Source organism: Zonotrichia leucophrys, chromosome 10, assembly GCF_028769735.1.
Source record: "Zonotrichia leucophrys gambelii isolate GWCS_2022_RI chromosome 10, RI_Zleu_2.0, whole genome shotgun sequence".
NCBI classification, from domain to species: Eukaryota; Metazoa; Chordata; class Aves; order Passeriformes; family Passerellidae; genus Zonotrichia; species Zonotrichia leucophrys.
In genome coordinates, this window is record NC_088180.1 from 9365116 (window position 1) to 9389250 (window position 24135).

The window sequence follows — 24135 nt, forward strand, 5'->3', positions numbered from 1 at the left end:
AGGAGCAGCACTGAAACTGTGCAGATTGTTAATTGATATATACACAAGTAAAGAGAAGATATCAATGTGTACTAAGTGTGTTGCACCCCAAAAAGGCCCTTTCTGCATCCCTGGTGAATATGCAGTGCAGTGCTAGTGGGGCCTCCTGCCTTTGGGAATTTGTGTGTGCATGGGACTGCCTGGGGCAGCTGCTTGTGCTGCCCTGGTCCCGTTCACCTCCCAGGGTTGGAGCAGAACCTCAGCAGTCTCTGATCAAATGTGTCATGCTGGAATGAGCATGGCAAGATATCTGGTGAAAATGCCAGGCTCAAGAAGCTGGAGCCATGAGTAGTTTTGGGAATCATATCCTTGAATGCTACTGATAGCAATCTTTCAAAACAATTTAAATAATTTATTTTAATGCATGAGGAGCTTTTTATTCAGAATCAGTTTTGCACAGCATATTATATGTATTTTATACAGCTTGCTAATGAGCTGAAGACTTGTTAATTATATGTGTGTGGAATGGCATAGCTGCTGAATTATGCACATTATTTTTCTTTACAACGAAGCCTTCCTCTTAACTGTATCTGTACTGCTTGAAATGTGCACCTCTGGCTGCTGATACAAACTCCTCTACTGTCACTTCATTATTGTAAATCTTCTGGTTTTGGTGATGTGAAGGATTAGTCTGAAAGGTGGAAGAGTTGGTTAGGCAACAAAATAGACTGTTTGAAAACAGCTTCCCATGCTGCATAAAACAGCTTTGGGGTATTTTATATCCCCTGAAATAAAAGAAAAAAGTTTGATAAAGGAGCATAAAATCTGTAATGGTTCACTTAACTTTCTTCATCTGTCTGGTCTGTAATTCATTACTGTTTTCCTATTTAATATTGTCCTCTTGATGTAGAAAACAAAAAAAAAAAACTCCAGGAAAAACTCAACAACAAAAACTAAAGTTATAGGTGTTTTTATAGCAAAATATTTTAAAAGACCAGATTATTGTTGTCAAAATTGTAATAAACATAGCAATAGGTGCCCTGTTTCCTGAATTTATGTTTACAAAATTTATAAAATGTAGTGGCAAAGCTGATCAGCTGTTTCTTACTTTGGTAAAATCCAGAAAGCCACAAAATATGCAATGCTGGTGATACCAGTAACTTACTAAACAACACATTTTTATGAAAACTTGGTGTCTAGTATGGAATTTAAATCATTACATGGAAATAAGAGTGTCTTTTACGATGAATTATTCATATTAATGAATACTCAGATCCAGCTCAGTCTGTTGAATGAGAATGATGTTTCATTTACATGTGTTGGAGGTCATGCTGGTAGATCTTGGGGAAACATGGAACCTTTGCTTTTGCCAAGAGCTTTAACCTCACTCTTATTTACCCTGTGGGGCTGCTGCTAAAGTCTGGCCATGGAGTGCTCTTCAGTGGGGTTCTCCTGGAAGCCTTCACCCGTGAGAGATGGGCAAAGAAAGTGAAACCCTGGATGGAAAACTTGGAAAATGTTGTTAGCTGGATGTTAGGCACCTCTCTCACTTCTCCATCTCCTCATGGTGCTTCCAGGTTTCATTCTGACGCTCAGTGTGGTGATCGGCATTTGGCAGCCTTGATTTGATGGAGATCAGGATGTGTTGGCAGCTTTCTCAAGTCAGTGTTGGACTCCCCAAATTACTGGGCTGTGTCCCTCTCCTGGGATGGGCTCTGTGGGCTGGGGAAACACTCCTGTGTTTGTGCAGGGAATGCTGGGAAGCAGGGGGAGTCTGAATCAGGATTTCTGTCATGTTGGAAATCCTGAACTTTAATAGTGCCACGATGGCAGCAGGGCTGGTGGGCTGAAAGTCTGAATTGCTTTTTAGTAGCAAACACTGATTGGCATTTTTGTGTTTGTTTTTGAAAGAAACACCCAACAAAACAAACAAAAAAAACCCCTCCAAAAACAACCCAGACTAAAAACACCCCAACAAAAACCTCTCAGTTTTCAGTTTAGAAAAGCTTGGGGTACTTCTTTTTTTTTTCTTTATGATGATAATTGTGTTGTAAACCCTAAATTTGTGCAGGTGAGTAGGAAAAAGTAATTTTGCTGAAGATTCTTAAAACTTTGTCGGGAATAGAGAAGGGAAGAAAGCAAAGCTATAGTAATAATATTATGTGTTTAATGAAAGGAAATACAGCTTAATTTATTGTCCTAAAATTTAGTTTTTAGATGAGGGAGTTGTATATGGCTAAAATAAGCTGAAGAAGGTTAGTGGTCCATCTTGATCGCAGGCCCAGACTGCACGAAAATCAGTACTGCCTTCAACAAACAAAATATTTGTAAAGCTTTCGCCTGAAGAAGTTGTTTGTGACAACAGCATTAGTGCACTTCAGACTGAGCATCTTCTACATTTTCCTCTAGTTGTGGGGTTATTTTTGAGATTCACAGGCTGCATTCTGGGTATGTCCATCTTGGACGTGTGCTCTTGGGGAGAGGAACAGGTGCAAGGAAAAACATCCTAAATTAGCCCGCAGGTTTTTCAGTCTTTGCTGTTGTTTGTACGGGGTGTTCAGGGGATTTCATTTGTTGTGCTAATGTCAGCTTGTTTTAAACAAGCCGTGAAATGACTGCTAGATTAGAAGCCTTAAAGGGTTATATACATCCTTCAGCTAGGTGCTGCTGCAATATAAGCACAGTAACAATAATCAGCTTAGTTAAATTCAAACAGGTGGTCCAAAGGGAAAAGTTCATTTTCCCTCCATCCTCAACAGTGGAACATGTGATTACATCAAAAACTAGAGAAATTGCTTAGGGCCATCTTCAAGTCTTATGTTCTAGGAAGCCAGGGTGGTTTTGGTTTTTTGGGAATTGTTTTAACACTGATTTTGTGACATCATGACGTGGCATGGACGTGAAGAACTTCAATTTCCTTATCTGCTTTTTAAAGTGGTAAAAATCCACTCACCATCATGGCAAGATGGCTTCCCCCTCGGGCCAGCTGCCTGCCCCACAGCCCGGGGGTGCTCAGGGTTATTCATGTGGAGCATCTTTGGACTGAAGGCTGAGGGGTAGCTCCAAAATAACTCCTGACCACTGCACCTTTCCCAGTAGCTTGGGATTTCTGCTTCCACAACAGACACATGCTGTTCTCCTCAAGTTCCTAATGTCTAAATTAGCTTATCTTGGAAATAAACTCCTTGCTTTGTATGTGTAAATGTAAGTGCCAAGTTAAAGGGATATACCAAATATGTTTATACCTAGAAATAACTGTAAAACCAGGAAAAGGATATGGAGCTGTGCAATTACTTGTGAGGATTCTGAGACTGAATGAGTTATTTTTAAGCATTTCATTACAGGACTTAATTAACTGCTTGCCAAACTTGGTAGGTTAATGTCAATTGTTCACAACCACTTTGGAGTACAATTTATTGTACTGTCTTGGAGAAAATTCATGTGACCAAGAAAGTGTCTGAGGTAATTGTTTCTGTTGTGATTTAGGAATATTTTCTTTCCTACAACGTTCCTTTGGGTGCTTTCTATGATTGGTATGAAACCATGATAGCTTTAATTTTGGCAAAAAGTATTTCTATTAAGAACATTTATGTCAAAATATAGTACAATAAACACACAAAAGAGGCACAGTTTTAAGACTCTGAAATAAAGCCACAGAAATTTTTGTTAATTGGAGGAATTCAGAATACCCTTTATTTTTACTTTTATTTGGAGCTTATTTTGGGAGGTGGTGTTTATTTTGGGGGGTGGTGTTTATTTTGGGGGGTTTCAGGGTTTTTTGTGTTTGTTTGGGGGTTTTTTGTTGTTGTTTGGAGTTTTTGTTTGTTTTTTATAGTGATTTAAAATTAGCTTAAAAATTAACATGGAAATCCCTTGAGCTACAGCTCATAAGAAATTGGAGGCAGAGGTGCTGTAAAATAGGCACATTTTGTGGCTTCTTTTGGGACAACCTTTAGAAGACCATTCAAGTCTGAATATTAAACTCCACATAAGTAAATTTCAAAGTAGAAGCCCAGGAAGAATTTGTATTATGTTATAAGAAACCCTTTTGTATGCCTGAAGACTCTAGATATGGAAAAAGGATTATTTGCTATAATATTCTGAGCTCATTTTTTCATTTCACCTGGATGAGATGAAAGTACATTTGGGATGGTAGATTTTCAGACTCTTTGCCATTACCTTATTTTTGATTCTTTATGGTTTGTCCAGATAGAGGTGTCAACATAGTGCTTTATTGCAGAAAGCATCAATATGTAAAAAATGCGGAGAGAAAAAAAATCTTTATTTTTCCCTGTGCTGTGCCACAAATAAATTGTGAGAGAAATGAGCAAAAAACTGATTCAACTTGAATTGTGGTTGAAGAAGGGCATTTCATCCTTCTCTGTCATGCAAATCCAGTTTGATTTCTTTGGAAATGCTATTACCCTCCAAACCTGTTCTAGCTTCCCTCATTGCAGTAGCTTTTGCTTATAATAATGCACGACATACTGTATCCTTTTGGCACAGATTGATCTGGGGGAGCAGAGTGGAAACATACATTAGTGAGACAATGTAAAGATTTCACACTCCTGCTGCTTCCGTACTGCTTGTGTTTGAGATAAATGACAGACTCCAGGACACCAATTCTCCCCCTCGTTTGCACTTTCTCTAGACACCAAGGAAAAGATTCAGAAGCCTAAACATAGATATCTAATGCCATTTTAAATGCTTTAGGTACCTGAGACATCTGTCAGGGCTAGCAGGTGTGACAGATGACTTAATGCCTTTTTTAGCAGCGGTTGAGAGCCAGGGTGGGAAGCCCTCAGGCATCTAAAATAGAACCAAATGTCTTTCTTTGGGTACCTGCCTGGCTCCTGAATGCTCTGCTGTAAAATGAAGTAGATCAGGGTAAAAATGCTTTAAACAATTGTGTAGGCATATTTGTATGTGGTTAACCAGGGGTAATTGGTAAGTGAAAGTTAGTGATAAAAGTGAGATTTCTCTACATTTTCTTTTGTATCCATTTAAATTCCTTTAAAACTCGCTTGTAGTACAACCTCTACGCAAATTTGCAGTTGTACAACAAGTGAGGCAGGGGCTTTGTTTTTTAAATGATCGGTTACAAAGCTCTAGATAATCCCTCCTATTAAGCTTGTTGTGTTTTGAACTACAGAGGTTGCCGCTTGTAAGCTAACGAGTGTCAAACTCCCATCACTGGATCAGGCAGGTTTCCAGCAGTTTGAACAGAAAATGACTGTTCCCATGCAGCTGGGGCCATTGTGGAGGTGAGGCTGTGCATTGTGCAGTGCAGGGCTGTGAGCAGGCTGCGCTGAGGTGAAGCTGTGCCACAGCAGTGCCCTTTGTGCAGTGCCCTCACACACCTGAGCTGTACCTGCCCTGCTGTGCCCTCCCCTGGTCACAGGGACAGGGAGAGCTCAGACTGAAATTCTCTCTGCAGCAGAGGTGCTCTGAGGAGCCCTCACCTCACAGCCCATGCCCTGGATGTGCTGTTAGTTCAGACGTTTGTGCAGCATCTCTTATTTTGAGGGGTTTGCTAGCTGGGTAATGCAGATAGTTAAATAAATTCAATACTTCTAAATGGCATATTCTGGAAGCAGTAGTTACCCATCAAGCTCTTTGATCAAAAGGCAATGTTTTGGTATTATATTGTGTGTTAATGTTCTCTGTAGTCAATGTGTAGTTAAACAATAAGGCACAACAGGCATTAATCCCTTTTAAATATACTCCTGTCATGATGTCAGAGGTGTCCCTGGGAATGTGCTGAGGAGTGTGGTAGTGTAACTGCGGTACAATAATCTTTCATGAATTCATTTCTGAGGGCATCGCATTGCTGCTATGAAATGGAAATTTAAATAAATAAATGAAATCCTTGAGGAGTTGCTCTGCAGTTTATAGGGGATTTTGACTGAAGTTTGGCCTCCCTGCTGCTGCATTCTGTTTCCATGTGAGTTTTTGCTTCGTTCATGTCCAGACCAGTGTGCCATGGTGCCAGCTACCAGAGCTATCAAAGCTGCAAAGCACACACACACTGCACTCAGTGGTCCAAGTAACTTCTCCAATATGTGCTATCCATGATTTATTCAAAGCAAAGCCAGAAATAATTTGTGCTTTAAAAACAGCTTGAGTGGTGAAAACCATAATGCAGTGCAAGTCATTTTCTTCTTTTTAATAGCGCTTGACACTTTCCAGTACAGAACATCTACCTAACAGTGCATTATTGCACAGTGCAGGAGGAGCAAGCAAAAATAGGAGCCGACTTGTTTACTGGGGTTTTTTTTTGTTTTTTTGTACAACCACAGTTAGTACAAGATGTTTTTATTTTAAAATATGGAAGTGTATATATTCATAGGTTTTAACATCTGTTCATTTCTAATTGTTTTCTTACCAGCTATTCTTAAATGTTTCAGAGAAAACCCAAAGGCTTATTAAAATTTTTAGTAAGAAAGCTTATTTTTTCAGGGCATACAGAATGTTACCTCTAAAGAAATATTAGTGAATTTCTCCTTTCCCTTGACTTTAATGACTTTATAATTATACTTTGTCTTAAAGGAAATCTACACAGGTTCACTGTTTTTCATCTTCTCTGGCTAAAAGCTAATCTTGCCCTGGAATGTGGACAGATGGGGAAAACCATTGTAACCATTAGTTATGACTGTTTCTGTGCAGAAATTGTTTTTAATTTGATTTTACATTGAGAAGGAAAACAAATTTATCCACATCCCACCATGTTTTGGTTGCTCTCTGTGTGGTGATCAGCTGCAGAGCAGTGACGTGGAGCATTTCATAGGCTGGAAGCCATGACTGCAAAATCAACATGGAAAGATAATGTTTTGTTAAGAGATGGCACAATTAAGAAGCAGGCAAAAATGTATTCATTTTGTTTCCTTGTCAAGTAATGTCTTGCCAGGTATGGATTTGAGAAGGGTCTTTTCTGTTAGGGCCACTGGAAATTGTTCTTGTTGTCTTTATTGTGGGGTATTATCTGTTTCCTAGAGCTATTTAAAATATTTCTTTTAATTGGCTATTTGCATATGAATATGAAATACAGAAAAAGCCTTTGGTTTACTTTATATAGTGGGGTTTTTTCTGACGTTTGGTATTTTAATGCTGAAAATCTTATTTTTCTCTTATCTCTGTATTTGTGGCCTCAAAGGAAGCTAGGGAAGGGGATCCCCTTGTGGAACTGGCTTGATAGTGTCTCTTAAAAGTTGCATGTGATTCTGTGAAGCCACATGCTTTTTTTCCTGCTTTTGTGCTCTAGTCCTGCAGCATCTAATAAATGTGTTAAAAAATAAAAGCAAAGCAGCCAGCAGTATTGTGACAATCATAAGGGTGAAGAAGGAAAGATAGATAGGAATTTTCACATTAAATCTAATGGCAAACGGAAGTGTTTGTCTAAAAATTTGCAATATCTCGTAATGAAGGGCTAATCTAAAATAGAACAAAATTTATTCCTTATCCTTTCCTGAAGCGTAGGTATTTATATACCTGAAGTTTAGGTATTTATATAACAACGGTAAATTTCTGGTGTTCAGCTAAACAGACAATGCTGCCTATTTATTTATTTAGTTAGTTATCTGATTCTTAGTCCATAGCTTTAGTATGCCAGGCCTTGTATGTTCTTCCCCTATGGAAACTCAATATTCCTGGCCTTTTAAGCCTTCTTCCTTGCCTCTAATCATTTCATTGCGCATCCCTGGACCTCCTCAATGTTTTCTGGTGTTGACTCGTGTGATTGCATTATTGTATTTTCACTGTTTATTCTGCTTCTCCATGTGCTGATACTTTTCCCCTGTGTGTTTGCAGTTCAGATTGAAGCTGATGTGGAAGCAGGACTGTGCAGGGGATAGTTCTAGCAAATGGCTCTGAACCTCCTTTAAAAACCTTCTGCAGCAACCTCTGCTGCCTTTCACACCTTCCTTGCTCTGTCTTCCTTCTGACTTCAGCCAGGACCCAAAACCACCTCCAGTGCAGGAGGAGGGAGCTAATTCTTGATTCCTGGCTGCTGGACCCTGGGGGTGTCACTGGCAATTCCAAGTCCACCTCAGCGCAGTTTGGCAGCTCCAGCTGGTGTGCTGCCTAGGAGCTCTTGAGGAATTTTCCTGGCCTGGATTCTCTGCTTCCTCCTGCTCATAAACCCATTGTGAGCAACATCAAGGACTTTAAAGTGTGGAAAACTGGCATGTGCAAAATATTTTCTTTTTCCTTGTTCGTATCTCTGAACTGGCTTAACTGCAGAGGTCATGCTAGGGGAGGGCTGAGTAAGCTCCCTGATAACAGGCAGTTGTTAAATCTGGCTGGTTTTGTCCAGCTGCAGCCAGAGAGCAGTCCACATTGTTCCCTCTGAAGTGCCCTGCCTTGTGCTTGAGCTTATTAATTTGCTATACAAGTTTGTTTTACAATTTACCATGTCTTCTACAGAGACAGGGCAATTCATTATGTCACTCTGCCTTCATCTCTTTGTGCCTTGGTAACCACACTGGGATACTTGGGAAGGGAAAGAGCTCATGGCACACTTGCTCAGGGTCTGGATAGTAAACCAGAAAACTAGTTAGGATAAGAACAGCATGTTCCATTTGCTAATTCAATTCACTGATGGGATTTTCAAGTTTTGTTTTGTTTTTCCTTCACTCTTTCCAGAACAAGAAAATTCAGTTGGTCCTGCTTCTTCAGTGAAGTTTAAACCTTTCAAATCCTCTCTGAGCTGCACAAGTAGCAGAATTAATGCTTATAAAACTTAAAATACTTTGTCTTTCAGGATGAGAGAAACAAGATAGGCGGCAGAGTTTTATTATAGACTCTACCAGAGACCCGATTAAAGCCTGCCAAATCTTTGTCTGCAGAAACCCATTGCAAGGCTAAGCAGTCAAATCAGTTTTATACCTTATACCCCATATTTCAGTAAATGCTTTTTTGTAACTGTTGTGTGTAAAGTGAAATCAAAATAATTACCAAAATAAAGAGGCCACTGTACCATATATACTAACGCATGTCAAATTAATCCTTTAAACTGTTTGAGGGCTATTAAAACTGTTCTTTGCTTTGAGAGAATTGGATATTTCTCTCAGGGAGAAAAAACCAAGGCCTGGAATTTATTGAGTGTAATTAGCTGCAGCTTGCAGTGCCAGCTCTTTGCTGTTCTTCAGCAAGCTCTAATTCATTTCCCCCACACCTGATGATGCTGCAGGTGCTGAAGGAACTTAGGAGGAGCTTATGCATCACTAAGTGCTTGAGTGGTGAGAGGTTTTGAAACATTTAAAAGAGGAAATGTAAGAGGAGAAAGAAACTCCTGATCTTTACAAATATAGATCCAGGCATCCTACACAATCCATCCTGTAGTATTCTGACGTAAAGCTGTCGAATTAATAACTTGGCATGCTTCTCAAGACATATGAGTGTATATGAAATAATTCTTCTCATGGCATATTCTGTAAATGAATTTAGGGTACAAGAGAATATGCATTATTCCTTCTGTAAATATAAAATTCTTATTAACTGTTGGATTTTCCTATTTTGACAGACATACTGCTATTCAACAGTTTCATTTATTATGCATGTAAATGTGTATACAAATAAGAAAAATCTGAATCATAATTGTGACTCCATATGCTAGAGACCTTCTCCAGAGTTTGTCATTGCAATATTTATTGAAGTAGAAGACCAAAAAGCTCTTTCAGCCTTTGGGTATGAATCTTATGTATGGTGAGCAAGTTGGTCTGAACTGTGTTTTATTTTGTACTTGCATGTACACACAGCACCCATCTCATGGAGAAAAGGGTAGGGTCATACTGTAAGCACAGAAGAATCTCCCATTTCTTCCATGTGGCAGTAATGGATATTATGGGGTGGGGGAAAGCCGTATTTGAAGTAGAGGAATAAATATTCTATTCTTCTAACTTAGTGCACAGAACTGACCTTTCTCATAACTACTTGACTCACTGCAGAAATTGCTTATGTGGTCCACAGGTCCCCTGTAACACATACACTGCTAAATGAGGGGGAAAATTCAATGGCCAGTGGGCAACACCATGGACTGGCCAGAAAGGTAGTAATTTTTGCATGTGCAGGTGTTGAATTTTTCTCAGACTTCCATAGCACTTATCAGTCTGCTAAAGAATTAATAAAAAAAGTTTAGATCCTAGACTAAAATATAGAAATTGTAGTTGCACACTTTGCATGCAATCAGTAAGTGCCTTTCAACACTTGCTCTGTTGCTGAAAGCAAGTGTGCAGTTCTAACTGCTGCTTAGAGATTACATTCAGTGGAAGTAAGGGAGCACATTCCCAGGGGAAGGGAGCTGAATACAGAGAGGTGTACACAGGTGTATTTTAAGGTCAGTGGTTATCTGTGCAGAGCACTGCATGGCATCCAGACTATGGCACACTTCAGGTCCTCCTTTAGGAAGGAATTCCGCAGTAAACTTTAAGGCAACGTGTAAAGATGGCAGACCAAAGTTGGTATTGACATAGGCAGATACAATCCCACAGACACATCCATTGTGAGCTGTAGTTTTGAGGCTTGGTGTTAACTCTGAAAGGAGCTAACAAAGCCAGATGAGCAGAGAGCAGGGCGGCACATGAAATTGATTTTTGACAAGTGAAAAACTGCTCATACTGGAAGAGCTCCATGTACACATTGCTTCTTTCTTCCCAGCCTCACGTAGTGCAGTGCTCCACCATCAGCTCTCTTTCAGGTGATAAATCATTTTGAGGTCTCATCTACTTACTGACTTCTCGTGTATGTGGAATAAGGTAGCAGAATCTATCCCTGGTAAACCTAATTATATCTCTGTGACTGTGAGAAATCAGCTCTTTGTCTCAGAAAAGATTGCCTGCATCTAACACAACCTTACGAAGTCACAGAAAACCTGGGGAGGGGGGGAAGAAAGGAGCATGCCAGTGCTGCCATTTTAAGGAATTTGCCCATACACTTAAGAAGAAAGGAGAGGCACTGGGCTAATCTCAATATTTGTGTCTCCTCTGTGTTCTCACAGTAACTTGGAAACATTAAAATGTTGTCAGAAATTTTTCATTAAATGAGTTCTATTCTAAGGAAATGTTCACTAAATATGAGTTTCAGGAAATTTGGTCTTCATCGAAAAAAGGCTTCACATGTCATAAATCACTTTGACTGTATTTGCTTAAAAATTGTATGCTATAGAAATAGCATACAATTAAAAAAATCTGAGTTGGGAGTTTACTTTTAAGGAGAAGGACAAGCTGACTTCAATTGGGTAATTTTTCACATGGAATCTCTAGGGTGCTAGAAAGGGGGGAAAATTAGTTTCTAGGGAAAAAAGCTCCTGTCTGAATGAAGTACTGAATTTGAAGCTGATGGTGACCGAGTCTTAGTGTTCTAACAATTGTTAGAATTCTTTGATACATTTTCTTGTGTTTTTAGAAGACTTTTTTCCTCTTTATTATTTACCTTTGGCTGTGTCAGTGCATTGAGTGTAGTCTGATGCAATCATGTAACTTGTATGTTGGTTTATTAATTAAAATTAGAGTTAAAATATAACTGCTCGGATCTTAAATTATCAGAATGGATTTTTTTTTCTTTTATCACGAGGTAGATTTATCTTTTGCATGTCCCTTATCTGGCAGCTGTCCCTCTGCTCCCACTGTCAGTCACCACAGGCGTGATCTTTACTCTGCTCTTGTTGAAGCGAATTCCTACATTCAAGAGACAAAATGAACTGGTTAATGTCGTCAAAACATTTGTCAATTTCTCAAATTAGGTGCAAATTAGAAGAGGTATTTTGCTAAGCAGAGCTACTAATAGGAGCTATATTAATAATGAAAGGTAATTTAAAAGCATGACTGCACAAGCAGAACAAGGCTTTGAAAAGGTCCGAACATATGCCTGCGACTGAATAAACCCATTAATTCCTTACACATTTCCATTCTTATTCCAGGCAATCAAAATGAAAATATGCAACTCTTCAATAGCAGCGCTTTAGTGGAGCAAAGGAAGATGTGTTGTATGCAGGATATCACAGTGCATATGTGGTTGCCTATAAAAAGTCATGCAGACTGGCAGCACACTATTTTCCCCATCAGAAAAAGAAGCATGGATTCTTGTGGAGGATGCTTTCCTTACAGAACTTCCCTTGCTGATCACGTTTCAGTTGCATCATGCTCAACATTTAGCACATCAAAGTTAAAAATTTATGAATTATGGTAAACACACCACCTTGCTGATTCATGATGTGCAACAGGGAAAGAGAAATAAACTACTGAAACATTGTAGCTTTTGTCCTACTGTGGGACCGGCCAATCTTGCATGCTTTTAAATGTCCCTGTATAATGGAGCAGTCATTCAAATATAGAAATATTTACTTGAGTGGTGCTGCTGTGATATGTTGATTTGCAACATTTTTTTATTTTTTAAAAATCTTTGTGCAGAAGTTCTGTCATTAGTCAGTAGACCTGAAAGGATGGATCTTGCTTTAAAAAGAGCTGATGAACTGTTCTGGCTGGATTTGCAAAGAAAGAGTAGGGTTAGATAATAGGTCCTGTAAGTGTTCCCTAACCTTTCACTGTCCATCTCTGACCTGCTTTAACCAAACCAAGAATTTATGAATATCACTAAATGACTGCATGATTGAGGTTTGTGTTGCTGTTCTATTTCCCAGCTATTCTCTCTGTGTAAGAAAGGGCAAAAGTCTAGTACAGGTCTTTTTGATGGTCACAGCAGTTTAACAAATGAATGAGAATTCTTCCCTTGAGATCCTCTGCCACCAGTGCTGAAATATTTGATAGAGGAACTTGCCTGAATATTTGGTGGATGTGAATATCTTTGGTATGATATGGAGGAGACATGGTGACAGAAAATAGAGAACAAGAAGGACTATTTCAAGGGGAGAAATGAGGAATAGGAGAGCAAAGAAGACATAAGGAAAATAATAAAAAGGTTACAATTGAGGAGGGAAAGAGAAGGTGATAATGGGAAGAGATATGATTTTTAAAAAGTTGTATGAAGAGTTCTACTCTGAAACCTGTAAAATGAAGGAAGGCAAGAAAAAAGAGAAATTGAAAGAGAATGGTTATTTGAGTCTCTTGAACTAATAACTCCTGAACCTCTGCATTTAAAAGAATTGCTTTTTAAATTCAAGGAAATTAGAGAATACATCAAAAAGACATGCTGTGAAAATGGCTGACAGCAATCAGGAAATTCAGAGTTAATGCTAACACTATCTCTACTGGCTGTTGTACTGCTTTGTTACTGGGGTAACACTTGTTGTCCTAATCTTTAATACAAGATGTATTGTGCTTCGTATCAGAAAAAGGACACACTACCCAAATTGGTACACCCATTACTTCTCTTATCATCCCCTGCTTAGGCTTTGCTTCAGGTAATTTTAAATGAGAATTTCTGAAATCTTGAAATTAAACTTTAGTTATTAGACATGATCCTTCAGACCTTGTGTAGGGAGCAACTCCTCCTCATTCTGAGTTTGATAAATGCTTCCCTGCATATATAATAGAGCAGCCCTGAATGAATTCATATTTGCTTTTGCCTCAGGAAGAACAGCAAGGTTAGGTAGGTGACTCTTAAGTAAGATCCTTTGTCTATTGACATTATTTTTGAACACTTCTTCCTCAGGCTGTGGCAATGTGTACTAAATAAACAAATATCACACCTAGCAAAGCACATGCAGCCACAGAGGTGAGCCCCAGGTGGCTGGGAGCTGTGCATGTGAATTATTTAGTTGGGGAAGGGTGTTGATAGTGTTATCCTGTCACCAGTTTTCTCAAACTACTAGTGTTTGGGTACTCAGTGGTGGAAATAGTTAGTGTCTAGCTTATTTTTTTAAAAATTACAATTAAAATCAGTGAAGTTCACTGTTACGCTGTGTCTGAACCATCAGAAAAACTCCCAAGAATGGGATAAACTGCTGCTTTTCCAGGTGGCTGTTTTGCTAGTCCTTAAGACATGTCCCAGAAATTTTTGCCGGGCAAAGCATAATGTTTGTAATGGTATAAGTGCTAATTTCTTGTCTGATCAAACAGATATGCTAACTGGTGGAATACTCAGCCTCTTCTAGGCCACTTTCATTGTTTACTTGCAATAAATAGAATACAATTAGGTACATAACCACATATAGCAAACAACTTTTGTTAAAGAAGTGAAGTACCTTGATTCCAGCTTCAGCTGCAAAGAGAGTATTATCTCTGTCGATCAGATTATCTGCAGGATGTGTGTCTTGATTTTTCTATAGATGCCAGAGCAGTTAACATAATTTACCCACTGCTTTTACAGCAAAAGAGAAGTTCCATGTGATAGCTGTGGTGTTCTCATTCTGAACCAGTCCATTAAACTGTGGGAGAAAGCCTGTCAGGAAGGTCACTTGGAGAAAGGGACCAATGTTACCAAGAGACTCAGATATGAAGATGGAGCAGAAAATACTTCTGAGTCTAAGGGGATTGATTATTCCACTGACTGTGCCTTTCATGTTTTATGTTTTGCGCTGTAAATATTTATGGCTCTGGTATTTTGTTTGTTGTTTTGAAACATAATGAGTTTTTGTAGCATAAGCAACCTCCCTGCTCTGCCAGCCCAGAAAGAGACAGTGAGTGCAATGGAAGTGTCAGGAGAAGCCTGGCATGGCTATGATGTGACACTTTGTCTAGTACATTGCCATGTTATTCCTGCAGAAGTTTGCTAATTAGTCATTAAATTACAGTTACCCCTACAATCTTGTCCAAAATGTCACATGGATAGCATTGATTCAAAACCAACAGACAAAAATGATAATTTTTTTCATCCTCTCTGCATAATGTTGCATTATTTTATGTGGTGCCTTGCAGTCCCTGCATGGTATGTGCCCATTTTAGCAAGTGCCACGAGCTGGATTTGGAGAGGGGAAACAGCCCTGGGGCTTGCATGCTGCAGTGACAGAGCCTTGTGCAGCCAGGGCTGCTGTGCAGCTCTGTATTCTTCCCATGCTGATGATGTGTTTTACACTCCTTGCTAGATTGGGTGCAAGGTTTTTATGGGGAAGTGACTGGGGCAATACTCTGGGTCAAAAATTCTCCCCTGGCTGTGCTCATATTAGAAGGAGATGGTGCATGTGTCCCACTGCCTCCTGTGCCTTGATGTTATTTAAACCCTTCTAAGGAGTAACACGGAGTTTAGGAGGAGCCGTGTGCCAGCCCCGTGAGCTGCCTGCAGAGACCTGGGCTGCGTGAAGCCGTTGAAATGGGTTTCAGTAGCAGATGCTACTGTCCACACTAAGTGGAATTTCTCTCTGGTTTTAGTGGTGTTTTTAACCGAATTAAAAGCCTGGTAACTTGCTGCAAGCTACAGATGTTTTTAGTTTGCCCTAGGGGACAGAGCTGTGAGGAGTGGCCAGTATAACCCTTCGAGAGATGTTCACTGTTCTTTATTATTTGGCTGTCACTTAAAAACCGAAGCCTCACAAGAGCACTGAGACCCCTCTGTGTGACAGGGGCTCGTGTGGACAGCCTGGAGGTTCCTCTGTCCCAGAGCTCTGACCCAGCCCCTTCCAGGGTGAGCCAGCCCCACATTCAGGGCCACAGTGGAACAGCCCTGAACTTCCCAGTCACCTCAGCAAGGTGAAACGTTTGGCACAGTTTTGTGTACTGTTCTTTCTGGGAGAAATCACATTGAAGATCCTGTCTCCCAGTGTAAAGTTCAACTGCTTCATCAGTTGTGCCTTTACAGTGCTTGGCTGGGTGGCTGCATTTATGGTTTGTGTTGGGGTTTTTTTTTTACCAAAAGTGAAACACCACCAAAAAATACTCCAACAAACCCAAAACAACACAAACAACCTCCCCTCAATTGTCACCAGTTTTTAATATGTCATAATTTTTAAATGGTAGTTCCTTACCCTAAACCAGCATGCAGTTATTGTGTGTTTATCCATGTTTTTTTTCAAAAATGAGTGTTGTAAAAAGTTAAGTGGTGCATAAAGCTCTTTGAGGAGTGGGGAAAATATTTGCAGTGTACAATTGATAAGCCAGCACATTTAATCACAAGTTTATTAGAAGGTAGTTTAAGATGTCTAAATTTTTTGTAGGCAGAAAAAAACAATATATAGAAAGGGTACCTCAATTCAGTGAAAAGGGGCAAAAAAAGTTCACGTCTGAAAGGGAGTTTTTTGGTTATTGTGGTGGGTTTCTTGTTTTTATGTAGTAAGTCTGATTAACAATTAAAATGATACATTGGTAGATGCAGTGAATTTTGTAGGTTGTGGTGATGTTGGCTTGGAAGCCTTTGCTTGAGAAAGTAATTGAAAATGCTGAAAAGAGATTGTAATTGAAAAGAAAGTCCTAGGCTTTGTACACTACCTAAGGATCACTTTTTCATGGCCTTGTAGATCACAGCAGAGGAACCATTGTGTTACTCAATATGAGGCTCAATATAGTTTAATTGGAAAGCAGATACTTTGGTTATTAGACTCGTAATTGAATTAAATGAAGGTCAGATTTAAATAGCTAATGGCCTTTCTGGCTTAAAACTCTTCTAAGATGAGTAAATGGTAGTAGCAGTAAGCTCTTCTAAGTGATGATGGTAGTAGCAGTACCTCTCTTAAACAAAAAAAAATTATGAGAGTGGGAAAATCCTAAAATCTAGGAAGATCTAAGTGGAATTTTAAACTAATGTTCTCTTGGCCTTATTGAGCAATTGAGAAACAAGTTTGTAGCAGCCAAGAACTCTTACAGCAACTAGAAGTGACTGGGAAGTTGAACTAGATCATCCCAGAGGCAAAGAGGGGAAAAAAATCAGCCACTCCACAGTGTGGAGTAGAAATGGAAGTTATCAGGGTTGTGTGGGAAATGCATTTCTCTAAGAAAACCAAAATTTTCATTTCAAATCTATTTTTTTCTTTCCTTTTTGTTTACATCCAGGTGAGATACTGCTCTTCATTGATTTGACCTATGGGGAGAAGTTGAGAGCAGCTGTAAGTGACATTTTGAGAAAAGTTAGATCCTAACAACTGCTCATGTGAGTGACTGGCTGTGGTGCTGGGCAGGGTCTTTACAGAGGTGTTGAGATCTGCTGTTGTAGAAAAATTGTGCAGCAATGTTTGCTGCAGGCTATTTCTCAGTGCTGTGTGTGTGCCCTGTGTGGTGCCTGGGAGATGGACATTGGCAGCCTCAGCATCACCTTCAGGGAGAGCAGGATTTGTGCTGAATCATTTCACAATTTATCCAAAGGCTCAGGCAGCCATTTGGACACCTGATTTCAGCACGTGGCTCTGGAATGGGAACCTTGCATTGCATGTCTGATATTCCTTTCAAAGCCTTGTTAAGTAATGTGCTATGCTCTTTACATGATTACTTTTGGGCCTCCACCAACAGACTTTAATATGTGGAAAAGCTCCCATTGACTTTAATTAGGGCTGCCTTAGTCACATGCTGAACACTTAATTGCTGTCTGAAGCAAGGCCTAAGTGAGAGGTACTTTATAGCTACCACAGGTAAACTGATATTATTAGAATGATTTTATTTATAAGTAAGTAGGAAGTACAATTGTCTGTAGAATTCTTATTATTTTGCCCTATTATTTACTAATAAATAAAATAACAGTTTCATTTAAACTGTTGAGTAGGTACACCATGGCTGTACTTTCATATAACATAAGAATGATGTTGCCTGATTTGAATTTTTAGAGGTGGAGCCCCAAGGAATTTTTTGGGGATTTTTTCAACTGTCTTTATATTAGATTTATGAAAAGTGGAATATGTGTAGTTCTGGGTGGTTCTAAACATGAATTTTTCATTACTTGCATTATTGGTCTTACTGATGCTTCCCTTTTTTTGTATTAAAATGTTAAAGAATTCTACTAACTTGTAGTGAGATGGAAGAGAATGCCAATTTAGAGGACTTCCCTTAGTACTCTGAGCTAAGTCTGGGACATGCCTTTTGGATGCTGTAATGCCTTCCTCAATTACATTTTGCCAGGAAAAGGAGACTTGTCCCAGAGCATATGACAGATGAAACAGACTGTGGGGTTGTATGCATGTTAAATTCCTGTTAACATTAATCAGAATTACATGTGCACACTGAAATGAATAAACCACCTGATTTGCCTCAGATGCCTCACAGAAATGCCTCTAACTCCTGCAAACTCTGCCCATTCCTCCAAAGGGTGCATTCATGTGGAATAGGGGAGTTGGATGTGACTGTGAAAGAAAATGTGGGTACCAAATCAAAGAATAGAGTAGCATGACCAAGGCAAAAAGCAATAAAAGTTATTTTTGCTGCAGAGTTAATAATGAATAAGCTCAGAAAGGGCATAAACCCACCAGGAAGAGAAATATGTAACATGGAAGTCCAAGCTCAAATTTTTAATTAGTGAATGAGAAACAGCATGTGGTAGATGTTGCATTAAACTTGCATGTGACTTGGTTTGGAAAGTTTTTGGCTGGTGGTATTTGTTAGATTTTGTCATTTGGGGTAAGGAAGATAGGTTTTCCCTATTTTTAAATGGAAGTATCTAGAGCTGGGTAGTTTATTTGTGACCCCTTGGGTCTGGTGTGGGGTTACTCAGCCCCAAGTGCAGATGTAACAACTCAGAGACAAAGTACAGAAGAAAGAGGTCCAAAGGCTGAACCATGGGGTTCTTGTGAAGGGCATCCTTCAGAGAATTAGAGAGGTAGAGAGGGAATCAGGAGAAGGCAGGGCTGAGGGAGGGAAAAGACACTGAGCAGGGTCTGATCAGTGCTTTTAAGCTGGATCTGAGGGTGAAAGAGAAGCTGGAATATTGACTGTTGCTAAGCTTTTTCTAGGAATTAGGTTATCCTTCCAGGAAGGAGCTGCATGTGTTAAAGGCAAAGAGCAGGACAGATGTGACATGGTGAGGAAAATGGCATGGGGATGGCAGTGACATTGAGGAGGAAGAGTTACTGGAGCAAACAGGGGATAAAGTATGAAAAGTGATGAAAAACTTACATTTTGATGTAAGTTGATGCTGAAGACACGAAAGGCAACAAAGAATGACATAGGGAAAGTCAGCTTCTAGGCATATATTGTTTGAAGAAATCATTAGATACACAGGAAAAAAATGAGAAAATGTTACCAAAAAAAGGGAGGAAATAGTTAAAATCAAAAAGAACTAGCATAAAGAAGTCTAGGATTACAAGCATACAATTCTGCCAGGGCAGAAAACAAGAGTATTTTAACTAGAAAGATGTCAGAGCTGAAGGATACAAACATTTATAGTAAAAGATGTCAAGTTGGTCAGTTGTCTCCTGCCAGCAATGCCCACAGCAGGACATAATAGTGGAGAAAGCAAATGTTGTGGAGGAGCTGTGCCTGTAGGTTGGCAAACCAAGCCTTCCTTCTGAAGGGAATTAAGAGAGAGCTGTGGTTAGGAGCAGAGCCTGGAGAAAACCAGAAGTTCACAGAAATAGACCTGAAGAAAAATAGGAAAGGGAATATTTGGAACAGAAGAGAAGTCAGCATTGTGCATAAGCTGGAAGTAGTTACACAGATGAGTATGAAAGAGGTGCAATGGGGAAGCATTTTGAATATTAAGAAAATTGTGGGTATTTTGTCAGAGTCCTTCCAATTTGGGGACAAGTTATGTGTTAACACACACCAAAAAAATGAAATGTAAGATCAGAGCTGCTTTTATGTGACCAAAAAAAAAAAAAGGAGTTGTGTATTATAGTGAAAGTATATTTATTTAGTACCTTTTGGCTATATAAAATTGGTTTTGGACTGGTTTTAGGATTCTTCATAAAACAAAGACTTATTAAATTTACTTGGCAGCTGTGCAGTAAGGTAAAAATGAAATAAGCTGTGCTTGTTTGAGTTTTTTCTTTTTTTTTTTTTTTTCTTTCAGCCTTTGGCAGTTTTCCAGTTTTTATTTTAAGCAGATTAGACCCAAAACCAGTGATTACATTTAACATCTTTGGAAACTTTTGATCATATTTAGCTATCATGAATTGTAGGGGGAAGTGTCCTGGAGTCCAGTTTGTGACCTAGTTCAGTGTGGGTTTAGTGAAGGAGCTGTGCTGGCTGGGTTAGCCGGGGTAATCAGGGCCCTGAGAGGTGGCACAGTTTCTCTTTCATCCTGTGACACGGGCACCGTGCTCTGCTGAGGAGTGTTAATGAGAAAGGGACTGTGCTGACTGAATTATTGCTGTTGAGCCTCACAAACTAAAATAATAGAAAATAATAGTTTTTCTGAAGTGTCACTCTGCAGGGGTTTTAAATATGAATGGCTGTATTGACAGGTCAAAAGGTTTTTTTCCTGAAATATTTTTTTAGGACTAATTAGTCGTTTCCACCCATTACTTTAATGAAGAAATTTAGATTTAAACAGGTTTCATTCATTTGCCAGGACTGGCAAAACAATTTTCTAGATATACTATTCAAAATATTATGCTACCCTCTTCCATAGGTATAGGATTAAGTCAATAAAAAGATTTGTATGCTGACCTGCCATTCTTGATGGTAACATTGGAAAAATGAAATAAATATATATAGACCTTACAAATACAGAGCAGTGTTTTCAGAGGAACACAGGCAGTAGGCTTAAGAGAAATTACCTAATAAAAGGTGCTTGGTGGGTACTTTTCAGTATTGCTGTCTTTACGTAAAACCATCTTTTTTTGTAGTTTTGGATTCCTTATTGAATTTTGAATGTTGAAGTCAATTTTAAAATTTACAGTAAATTTTATTCTAGAGCTTGACTTCTTTTTTCTTTCTAACTTGGACTATTTGAGCATAGTTTAATTTTGTATACCTATGAGATTCTACAGAGGATTTCAATTTTCCTTTTAGTGGAGTCTTAGCTTAAACCTCACATAAGTTAAGTGTTCTGCTTCATTTGCCATCTTTACCTTCCGACTGAAAAGAAATATTTCATCTGGGTTTTTTGTTGTTTCATGGTGGGGTTTTGCCCCTCTTTTATGAAAGACAGATTTTAGTACCAGTGCTGCCTGAGTTGGCTGAAGGCTGTAGACTGCATAGTGGACTGCACTTCAGATCTGACTCGTTAAGGGAATGCTTTCTTTAAATGCAGCCTTGTAACTTCTTTGATGTTAAAAAGTGAAACTTGTGGAGAAGTGCTTCAAGTGGAGAGGTCATTGTTCAGCTGGAACTAAGCTAATTCCTTGTGATCATAAAGATGATGTGTGGAGTTACTGACTTTCCTGGGTTGTTCCTCAGTCTTTTCCCAGATGCACCAGGGGCAGGCTATTTTACTTTGCTGCTAATTTTATCATTATTTATGTGTTCTCTTTTGAAAAGTTTCTGTTATTGCTGTAAATTGCTTTACTCATAATAAGTATGTTGTTATGTTGAACTTTTCGAGAGAAATCTATTCATCTTCAAATTGAAATACAGTTTTCAATTTGTTTACAAAAGAGAGGAAAATACACTGAACACTTGAGACATAAATACTGGTGGTGACTCGAGGAGATTTTTGTGAAAGTTGATTAGGTCTGTGTTTAAAAACAACAGTTTGTTTCTTATGTATTAGAAATTCTAAAACACAGTACTTGGGCCAATTGAAAAGCTGCCTGCAAGATGAAAAGAGATAAAATTGAAGCTAACAGAGGCTTACATTGCTACAACATTTAAATAAAATTGTGTTGAATCTCTGATGTTCTATTCATTATGGCCTGAACCTTTAAATATTTGTGCCTATGAATAACTGTTTATTTGAGTAAGTGTTCCCATTTGTATATATATTATCAAGAAAAGGTTCTTGGATCTAAAAAGCTTTACAGAATCATTGTGCAGATCTTTATCTAAGACTTTTATTTCTCTATTCATTAAATATAATGTAGTATGTGACCTATCTTAACAAGCACTAGTTGCTTTAGATTCTTGAATTTTTAAGAGTTAATGTTTCCAGCTATGTGTGAGCATCCCTCACCCTGGGAGAGATTTACCACAGGACAAGTTCAAAACTTTGTAACTTGATTTTTTTGTACACTTGGCTATTTTGTTCTAGATGCTTAAAAAGCAAGGGGCAAATATAAAGGCAGGCTCACTGAATAATTGCCTCCAGCTCCTGAAGGAAGCAATTCTGAAGACTAACTAAAACAAGAAAGGGACTTTAGGACTGAGTGAACGCTTCAAATAGCCTATAATTCAGAAAGGCTACCTGCAAGGAAGGAACAGATGTCATGAAAGGGAGGCAGAAAAAAACCCTGAGTGTGCCACTGAGCAGCTGGGAGAGTGATGAAGTACTAAATTCTACCAAAACATTTGAAGATAGAGCTGTAGTATACCTTAGTGCCATAATGCATCTATATGTATGCAGCTGTCATAAGAAAAATTGTGGATGACCTATTAAAAGTGAGAGAGTTTAGAGAATGCCCAGCAGAAATCCATCTAGAAATTCAGGCAGTAAAGAAACCATCATGTGGAAATTGCCTGATCTAAGGGAGATTAAAAAACAACGTTTCTTTGGGGTTGGGGTTTTTTTTTACAAAGTAATCAAGATTTGTTTTTCTCTCTATGTAGGTCCCTTATGCAGGGAAAGAGATGAACTTTAGTTCCAACAAAGATACATAGTCCAGAATGCTCACAACCATTTCTTTCTCCTCACAACCATTTATCAGCTGGCTGTGTCCAAATGAGCAGCAAGGACACAACCAAAAAAGTGTTATGGGCCTGGCACTACAGTGTTCAGAAAAACTGACACATTTATCTGAAACTGTGTAGAAAAGCACTGGCCTTGCAAACATGCCAGTCACTTCTGGCCTCTGGAGTTTTTAAGTTTTAAAGGATGAAATTAACTCAGGGCAATACTGTTGGTTGGCTCTCATGGTACTCTAAATGCAAAAGCCTCAAAATTGTGTTCACAGTGTTGGCTGGTACAGCAATGCCAATGCAGAGTAAAAAGGTTTTACACTGAGGAAGGAATGTGTGCAAATAGATTCCTGTTCAGCAAGTCTCCTCTCCCACAGAGGTATTTTTCACTCCTTTGTTCATGAGGTGGGCAGAGGGCGGCTGCCATTATGCCAGGTGGTCCTGGGCATGTACCACAAACCTGTACCTGGTCTCTCTCTGAGCAGCTGTTGGCAGCTGCTTTGCCTCTCAGAATCACCTGTAAAGCTCCTTCATCTCAGTTCATGCCTCTGTTGGCATTGAAGATGGTGGGGGTCCAGTTGCATCGCTGGGGGTGAAGCAGCAGCTCCAATAACTGAGGGCCCTGTGAGTCTGCAAAATCTGATGAGCCTAATTTGATTTCCCTGGTTTAGTTTCATTTCCAGATCTAGCAATAAGTGAGGGAGGTGGGGGTGTAGTTATGGGCAGTGGGGAGATCACCTTGTTACTCAGTTATATTGTATATATAATATATGTATTTCCAAGGGACAGGACACATGAAACCAGGCAGGGCTGGTTTTATAACACAGAAAGCCCAGTAGCTGCATAGCCACGTAATACTTAAGTGTAATTAATTGGAACTTGAGATAGTGAATAAAAAATAATCTGAGAGAAAAATTTTAAGTATAAAACCATTTATGTGTCACTATAGTTTACAGCAACATATGAAATCCACAGCTGTATGCAATATTTTAGTGATAATGTTCTTTTAGAACAGAATAATATATTGCTCTGATATTATATTATCAAAATGCAAGACTTCTGAAAGAAGCAGTCTCTTTTGTTTAAAAGATGAGTAAATACTGACACAAACTGTCATGATGTACAACCTATAAACCTGGAATAGACAATTATCCTTACAGGGGTTTGTTTAGCACCTTCATTTTTCTGTTAACAGACATGAACATAGTAAATGATAAAGAGGATGAATGATGAGAAAAGGAGAGGAAACTGAAAATACTAAAACATGGGAGTTTTTTCCCCTAGGTAGTAATGAGAAATCGAGTAAATAGTAAGAAATGGAAGACACTGTATTTGCATAATCAAGGTTCACGAGTCATGAGCAAACATCTCAAACACATTGATAGAAATGTTTTTTTTTTTCTTCTGAGTTCTCCAAGGTCTCACTGTATGCAATTTTTAGGGTGGTTTTTAACATTCTGGGGCACTGCTGCTTGTCATCCTGCACGTCTCTGTGGGAGCAGGAGGGGATGGGGACACTGGACCCTCCAGGCTGGTGACAGCTGCTCCCACCAACACCAGTGAGCCTGCACGGGGTGAGGTGGGACCAGTGAGGAGTCTGCACAGCGGGAGCTCCCTCCCAAGGTGCCGAAACCCC

General features: G+C 39.1%; 1 protein-coding gene across 9 annotated transcripts in view; it reads left to right on the forward strand.

Moving 5' to 3' along the window:
• SEMA6D (semaphorin 6D) overlaps positions 1-24135 on the forward strand; it is a 209495-nt gene that overhangs the window by 8805 nt on the left and 176555 nt on the right. For 7 of the 9 annotated variants that reach the window (XM_064721737.1, XM_064721742.1, XM_064721747.1 and 4 more), the window contains one exon: positions 16854-16906. The exons of the other annotated variants lie outside the window; for them this stretch is intronic. The gene's annotated coding sequence lies outside the window, so the exon portion shown is untranslated. Of the gene's footprint in view, positions 1-16853; positions 16907-24135 lie in introns of those variants that run through there. 9 annotated transcript variants of the gene reach the window in all.